Genomic DNA, 7,910 nt, shown 5'->3' with positions numbered 1-7,910 from the left:
CTCTGGTAGCATAGTGCCTAAGGCACTTGACTGCTAACCAGAAGGCTGGTGGTTCAAACCCACCAGCCACTCCTCGGAAGGAAGGTTGGGCAATCTTACTTCCGTAGTGATACTGCCTCGGAAACCCAGGGAGGGGTCGCTATGAGTCGGGGCCGACTCGAGGGCACATAACAACAACAACAGAAGAAAACACTGTATAAAGCTCTTTATTATCTTATAAATCCTAAAGTAAGTTATGTTTTACTGCTGACATTCATTCATCTATATATAGCTGTGCTATACAAAGAAACCTATTGCCTTGAGGTAAAACAGATCCTCTCTAACATGTATATGGAGTTTATGTGAGTGATGGAGAGGACTCAGTGCAAAGACCTCTCTGTGGTATGGGGAAGGGGCTATAATTTTGATATCTAAATGGAACAAATATCTTCTTTAACTTTCAGGTTTTCCTGTCTGAGAATGTCCCTTTCTGCCTTGGGGTGCAATTACAGAGATTTAATTATAGTTAGAACACTGACACTCACCTTAAGACATGCAGGTTTTACATGTCAATTTTGAAGAGTTTAACTATATATATATTTAAAATGTTTATAGATTACTATAGATAGGTTATAGCTGATAAAACTATTTGTTTTGCCAGGACACAAAAAAAGTCAGGACATGGTTTTCTCTGAGGTGGGCCCTGGCACATGAAAAACTTCAGGACTGTCCAAGATACCAACATCAGATATAGGGACAAGGACAAAAAGCCAGACATCTACCCAGAGTGCCATGATTGCTTCATAAACAGTTTGAAACACAGCAATCCAAATCAAAAGTGCCTGTGAGTTTCTTTCATTAAACAAACACACCAGCAGGTTGCAAGAGACTCCCACGGCTATTGGTCCTATCTGTCCTTCAGTTTAGACCTCATTTTAACAGTTTTATTTTTAGCAATGTCATCATTAGTTTTAGGTTGACTGAAAACAATTCTCAAGTAGAGCCTTCAAGCAGCCTGGGCCTGATAGATGTCCCTGCAAAGGGCCTCAGACCCTTGGGCACCATCTGCGACCCTTGAGATACCAAGGGAAAAGACTTGAGGAATGGGAAGATCAAAGTGACCAGACAGCAGGAAATAGCTTCCCTACTGTTTTTAGGGACCTCCCCCCAATAAATGTCCATTCCCAAACACTGCAGCATTTCCACACTATTAGCAGAGAGATTATCCATAGCCCACTTATTCTTATCTCACCAGAGGGAGGTCAGCACAGTTGTCAGTTTCTCACTCCCAGGAGAGCCAGCAATATACTGGAATCAATAAAGAGATGATTCCTTGCATTTCCACCATGCCATGATGTGTCTTTCCAGTGATCCTGCTCACTGCACCAATTCATCATACCAAGGTACAAGGTCACCAGCAAATGATACAAACCACATGCTCTACTAGTGCATAGATAAACACTTTAAGGAGAGACAGAGAGATCAGCTTCCACGGTAAGCACTGGACTTCTATGGTCAGAGAGTCCTCCAATGCAGGGCAGATGTCCTGTGTACATCCCTTTTGTGCCATGGTCAAATGATAGATATCATTCCCTCCATGCCAGGAACAAATATGGAAGTGTGGTTGGCATGTGGTGCCCATGCATGAGCAAGATAGAAAAAGTTACTCTAAGCCCAGAACAGGGGGAAGGCATCCCCAGTAAGGAGAAAGCCCTAAGACAGAAAAAGAGACCTATTTCCAGCCTCTTTATCAGAGAAAGTTATGGACCCAAGCCTTCTGCAGACCATCCCACAATACTATTCATGATGTTTTATTCTTTCTGAATAGAAAAAAAGAAGCAATGCACAATGTTTTCTAATAATAATATTTTGGTTTTTATCAAAAATTTATTAATCGGTAGATTTCAACTCCTGATACTCTATAAGCTGTGAAGTTTTTAATGTCCTGTCAAATAATTAGTCAATGTAATAATTAAATTTACCCTTTATAAGATTATTTTATCTATACAGATTTTTTTTTTTAATTTTCTTCTGGATTACCCTCATACTCTACTTACTGATGAATTGAAGAGTACCTTGTTTATATTTTGATATTTTCATTTTTTTTTTTTTTTTCACTTTCAGGAGAAAGATTTCTTCGCAGTTTTAGGAGCCACCTGAACCACTTAAATTTAAAAAAAAAATGATGAAATTACATCTTGAAAATAATCCTTTGTAGAATATATAGCATATCCTAAATATGTGTATAACTAAAGAATTTTTTTTCACTAATGATTACATTACCAAATTGGATTTAGCACCAAAAGAGCAAATACATAAGAAAATCAAATAAATGATAAAAATAAAAAAGTGAGAATGAGGTCTTTTTCTGCTTGACTTTAAAAAATAATTGAAAATATTAAAATACAGTATTATTTTGATTGAATTTATATTGAACATTAATCTCATAGATTTTATACTATAATTGTTCAGAGCCACAGATCCCTAAATTCTAATCCTAGCTCTGACACTAAATATGAGTGGGACATTAGAGAAATTATTTAAAGTCTTTGGGCCCCAGGTAACTCATGTGTAAAAGTGGTATAAAACTAACACCTGCCTCACAGGAACACTGAGAAGAGTAAATGAATTAATGTATGCAAAACATTTAGCAAAATATATGGCAGTTACAAGCTTGGGTTCCAGACTCAACATTTTGGGGCAAGTTTTTTAATCTACTGTGTTTTTGTTTTTTCATCTGCAAAATGACGACACTGAATAATGATACTTTGAAAATAAATGAAACAAAAATTTGAATGTGTCAAATTATTTTAAGAATGACTCATACCTGTTTTCTATAATGCTGACAATTTTTAATAGCAAAACTTTTGAAATGATACATACATAAACTACAGATGTTTTTAAATTTGTCTTTTATAATATCATAAAGGCATTTTACTCTCTTGGAATTCTTCTGAAATCTGTGAGGCTAATGGTTAATAGGAACCTTGCAGATATTCATACAATTTCTATCATAAAGATCAGTTAATATAAAGTAATATAACTTCCAGTAAAAGAATGTTTTATGTCACACAAAACATTACATTTAGAGACACCACTATCCAGACCTATGAGTCTTCTATTAAGAGTGGTAAAGTAGGTTATATTTTCACTCATAACTCATATATTTATTTTTTTCAGTACATTATCTCTTTAAGTTTTTGTATACATGAATAATTTGTGTATTAATATCAAGTTATAGCTATGAATTCATATTTTCTAAAATTAGAAATACCTGGTTAAAAAAAAGTAGGGCAAAAGCACACAAAAATCCATTTGGGGAGATAAAAGAGAAATACATTCAGAACATTGATATTAATATTGTACCCAAAGTCGAGCAAGACTAGGTTAAAAGATTTCATTTTTCTTTGAAATGTTTTCACCTCCCAATCTTTTTAGTATCTATAACTGAAATCTTTTTACTTATCCTTTCAACCTCCTTTGGAAACAGACTAATCAGGTATATAAGAATATGTTCTAATCTGAAAAAAATTTAGTACAAGGCTGGAGAATACTGAAGTGTTTGCTTAGTCAAGTTTTCTGTTCTACAAAAAAATATAAGTATAAGTGAATATACTATCCCTGTTTTGTTGTTGTTAGGTTGCCATGTGCTGTCAAGTCACCTCTGACTCATAGTGACCCTGTTTACAACAGAATGAAATACTACCTGGTCCTGTGCCAGCCTGATGACCCTTATTATACCTGAATCCATCTTTGCAGCCACTATGTCAATCCATCTCTGAGAGCCTTCCCCTTTTTTGTTGATCCTCCACTTTACCAAGCATGATATATTTCTTCAGGGAAAGATCCCTTCTGACAACATGACCAAAGTAGGGGAGACGAAATCTGGCCATTCTCACTTCCAAGGAGTATTCCGGCTGCACTTCTCCCAGGACGGATATGTTATTTCTTCTAGCAATCCATGGTACTTTCAGTATTTGTAGCCAACACCACAACTCAAAAGCATAAACCCTTCTTCGGTCTTCCTTATTCATTGTCCAGCACTCACATGCATAAGAGGGGATTGAAAATATATGGCTTGAGTTAGGCACACCTTAGTCTTCAAAGAGACATTTTGCTCTTCAGCACTTGAAAGAAGTTTTTTTTTTTTTTTTTTCAGCAGATTTGCCCAATGCTATATATCATCTGATATCTTGATTGCTGCTTCCAAGAATGTCAATTGAAGAACCACGTAACATGAAGTCTTTGACAACTCCAATCTTTTCTCCATTTATCATGATGCTGCTTACCGGTCCAGTTATGAGGATTTTTGTTTTCTTTATATGGAGGTGTAATACATACTGCAGACTGTAGTCTTCAATTTTCATCAGTAAGTGCTTCAAGTCATCCTCACTTTCAGCAAGCAAAGTTGTGTCATCTGTGTATTGTAGGTTATTAATGAGTCTTCCTCCAATCTTGACGCCATTTTCTTCTTCATATACTATCCAGCTTCTTGGATTATTTGCTCAGCATACAGATTGAGTAATTATGATGAAAGGATACAACACTTCCTGATTTTAAACCATGCTGTAGCCTCTTGTTCTGTTCAAAAGACAGCCTCCTGGTCTATGTACAGGTTCCTCATGAGCACAATTAAGTGTTTTAGAATTCCCATTCTTCTCAATGTTATCCATAATTTGTTATGACCCACACAGTCAAATGCTTTTGCATAGTCAATAAAACATTTTTCTGGTATTCTTTGTTTTCACCCAAGATCCACTTGACATCAGCAATTCCACATTCTCTTCTGAATCCAGCTTGCATTTCTGGAAGTTCTCTGTCAATATACTGCTGCAACCATTTTTGAATTATCTTCAGCAAGATTTGACTTGTATGTGATATTAATGATATTGTTTGATATGTTCTCACATTCTGTGGAACCAGCTTTCATTGGAATGGGTACAAATATGGATCTCTTCCAGTCAGTTGGCCAGGTAGCTGTCTTCCAATTCTCTTGTCCTAGATGAGTGAGTGTCTCCAGTGAGGCATACATTTGTTGAAACATCTCGATGGATATTCCATCAATTTCTGGAGCCTTGTTTTTCCCCAGTTCCCTCAGTGTAGCTTCAACTTCTTCCATCAATACTATTCGTTCTTGATCATATGCTATCTTCTGAAATAGATGAATATCAACCAATTCTTTTTGGTACAGTGACGCTGTGTATTCCTTCTGTCTTCTTTTGATATTTCCTGCATCATTCAATACATTGCCCATAGAATCTTTCAATATTGCGACTTGAGTTTTAAATTTTTTTCTTCAGTTCTTTCAGCTTGAGAAATGCTGAGCGTGTTCTTCCCTTTTGACTTTTACCATCTTTTGAGAAGGTTCAACCTTATGGAATGCTTGAATCCTGCATGTAGCCCAGCCATTGTTCAATTGTCTGCAATGCCCTGCTGATCTTGGGACTTCTTCTGGATTGAATTAATAGCCTGCTGTGTTTTTTGGTAACATTAGCACTGTGCCTTTTTACTTGTCGACCTTGGGTTTTTCACCCTTAGCAGCCAGCATCTGCTTGAGTGAAGAAAAGCCTCCAGCTTCAGTGGGCCAGGAGGAGAAGGTAGAGCTGAAACTTAAGGTTGAGGGGATTTCACCCAGCCCCTAGAGTCTGGCACTTTGAACTGGGACTTCTAGCCTCTAAAATGGTAAGAGAATAAACTCCTGTTTGTTCAAGCATCCCATTTGTGGTGTCTTCTTTAGAGCTACACTAGGTAACTAAAAAAGAATACGGTACCAAGAGAGTGGGGTGCCGCTCTGATGCATACCTAAAATGTGGAAACAGGAATGGAGTGAGTCCTTGACCTGAGATCCCTGAGCAGAGAGACACTGCAGAAAGACCCCAGGATGTGGCATGAGAGAAAGCAGCATCAGAGCTGAGAGACTGGCATGAGACAGCAACAGCCTTACCAGCCCACAGAGGAAAAAGCTGGATGCCATTGGGTAGGCAGCTTCCTGGAAGAGTGGGTTGCCTTCCAGCATTATTTGGTAGAAAAGATCAACACGAAATGGAGTAGCAGGTTGGCCAGCCCAAGGAGCAAGAAAGCTAAATGTCCTTTGGACTGGAAGATTCCTGGAGGAGTGTGTTGCCCTTGGGCATTAACTGGCAGAAGCAGAGAGACCAAGGAATCTGGAAGAAAAGCTGCTTCAGCCTCAAGGGTAGGAATATGGTCTTTGGGGGTGTAACCACCACACCCTCCTAGGTTTCAGAGTCATACCTTCAGCAACTTGGTTCTGGAGTGTGGGGCTCCTCGTTCATGAGGGCAAGTGGGATCGAGCCATAGCCACTTCCCAAGAGTGAGGGGGCCATGACAAAGAGGTAGAGGAATGAGGCCTGCCAGGCCAAGAGCGTGAGATTGCCACTCAGAGGAACTAGGTGACTGGAGTCACCCAGTGAAGGAAATCTGTACAGATGCTACCCAATGAAGATCTGTACAGGTGCCAAGTTGACGAGAGGTGGGATTGTGGTAGTTGAGGTTGTTATCAACTTGGTTGGGCCTTGTTGAGTGGCTGGGCAGCTGGATGTAGTTATTCCCCATGGTGAAATTGGCAATCAGTTACATGTTGGAATCTACTGGAGCAGTTGAAAAGCTGCTTTACGGATGTGGTCTGCTTCCAGCATATAAGAAGCAGCTTTGAGGAAGTTCTCCAAATTTTTGGCACACTTGAACACTGCATGTAGCCAAGGTGTTGTTCAGCAGCCTGCCATGCCCTGCCAATCTTAAGACTTATTATGGAATTGAATTAGTGACTTGCCATGTTGTTTGGTGATATCAGGACTGTGCCTTTTCACTTATCAAACTTGGGTTTATCAGCCTCAGCAGCATGTTCTGCGAGAGTGACCCCACATGTCTTTATTCTACTTTATTTATATGTTTGTACATGATTACATCATCACTCTTGGAATTCATACAATCCGCTTATTCTGTACAGAATTAAAGTTTTACTCCTCTAAGTCCTCAAGGACAACAGGTGGTCACTAAAACAATCACAGAAGTCTCCTCAGGAATAAGGAGTGTAGAAAGATAAATGTTTACTAGAGCACAATGTCCCACAGTATGAAACATCCCAATAAGATAAAAACAGGGACTACTGGAATAACATCTATTTTTAATACTTGAATGTTTTGTCAATTAAGCATTTAACAGTGAGAGAGACCTTGCCATCTCTAAAAGCAAACATTCAACCACAAGAGAGGACTTGTCGTCTCTTCACTGTAATTAGAACATGTGCCTTGCAATCATGTTCTTTTGGGGGTCTTTTTCTTGGTCTCCAACACATCCTAAGTTTAATTGCCTCATTTTGACAATAAGCTATTCACATTGCTTTTTATTTTTCACTAATTTACCTATTTTTCTACTGTTGTTGTTGTTGCTAGGTGCTGTGGCATCAGATCTGACCCATAGTGACCCAAAGTACATCAGAATGAAATACTGCCCAGTCCTGTGCTAGTCCCACATTCCTTGCTATATGTGAGCCCATCACTGCAGCCACTATGACAATCTATCTTATTGAGGGCTTTCCCCCTTCTTCATTGACCCTCTATTTTACCAAGCATGATATCCCTCTCCAGGGAAAGGTCTCTTGTGACAACCTGACCAAAGTAGGTGGGAGGAAATCTGGTCATTCTTGCTTTCAAGGAGCATTCTGGCTGCACTTCTTCCAGGACAGATTTGTTAGTTCTTCTGGCAGTCCATGGTACTTTCAGTATTCTTCTCTAACACTACAACTCAAAAGCATCAACTCTTCTTCAGTCTCCCTTATTCATTGTCCAGTTTTCACATTCATATGAGGAGACTGAAAATATCATTGCTTGGTTTAGGCATGTCTTAGTCTTCAAAGAGTCATCTTTGATCTTCAGCACTTAAAAGAGGTCTTTTGCAGCAGACTTCCCAGC

Source organism: Orycteropus afer, unplaced genomic scaffold, assembly GCF_000298275.1.
Source record: "Orycteropus afer afer isolate SDZICR_OR568_19922 unplaced genomic scaffold, OryAfe1.0 scaffold00395, whole genome shotgun sequence".
Lineage (NCBI taxonomy): Eukaryota > Metazoa > Chordata > Mammalia > Tubulidentata > Orycteropodidae > Orycteropus > Orycteropus afer.
Note: the sequence above shows the minus strand (reverse complement) of the source record.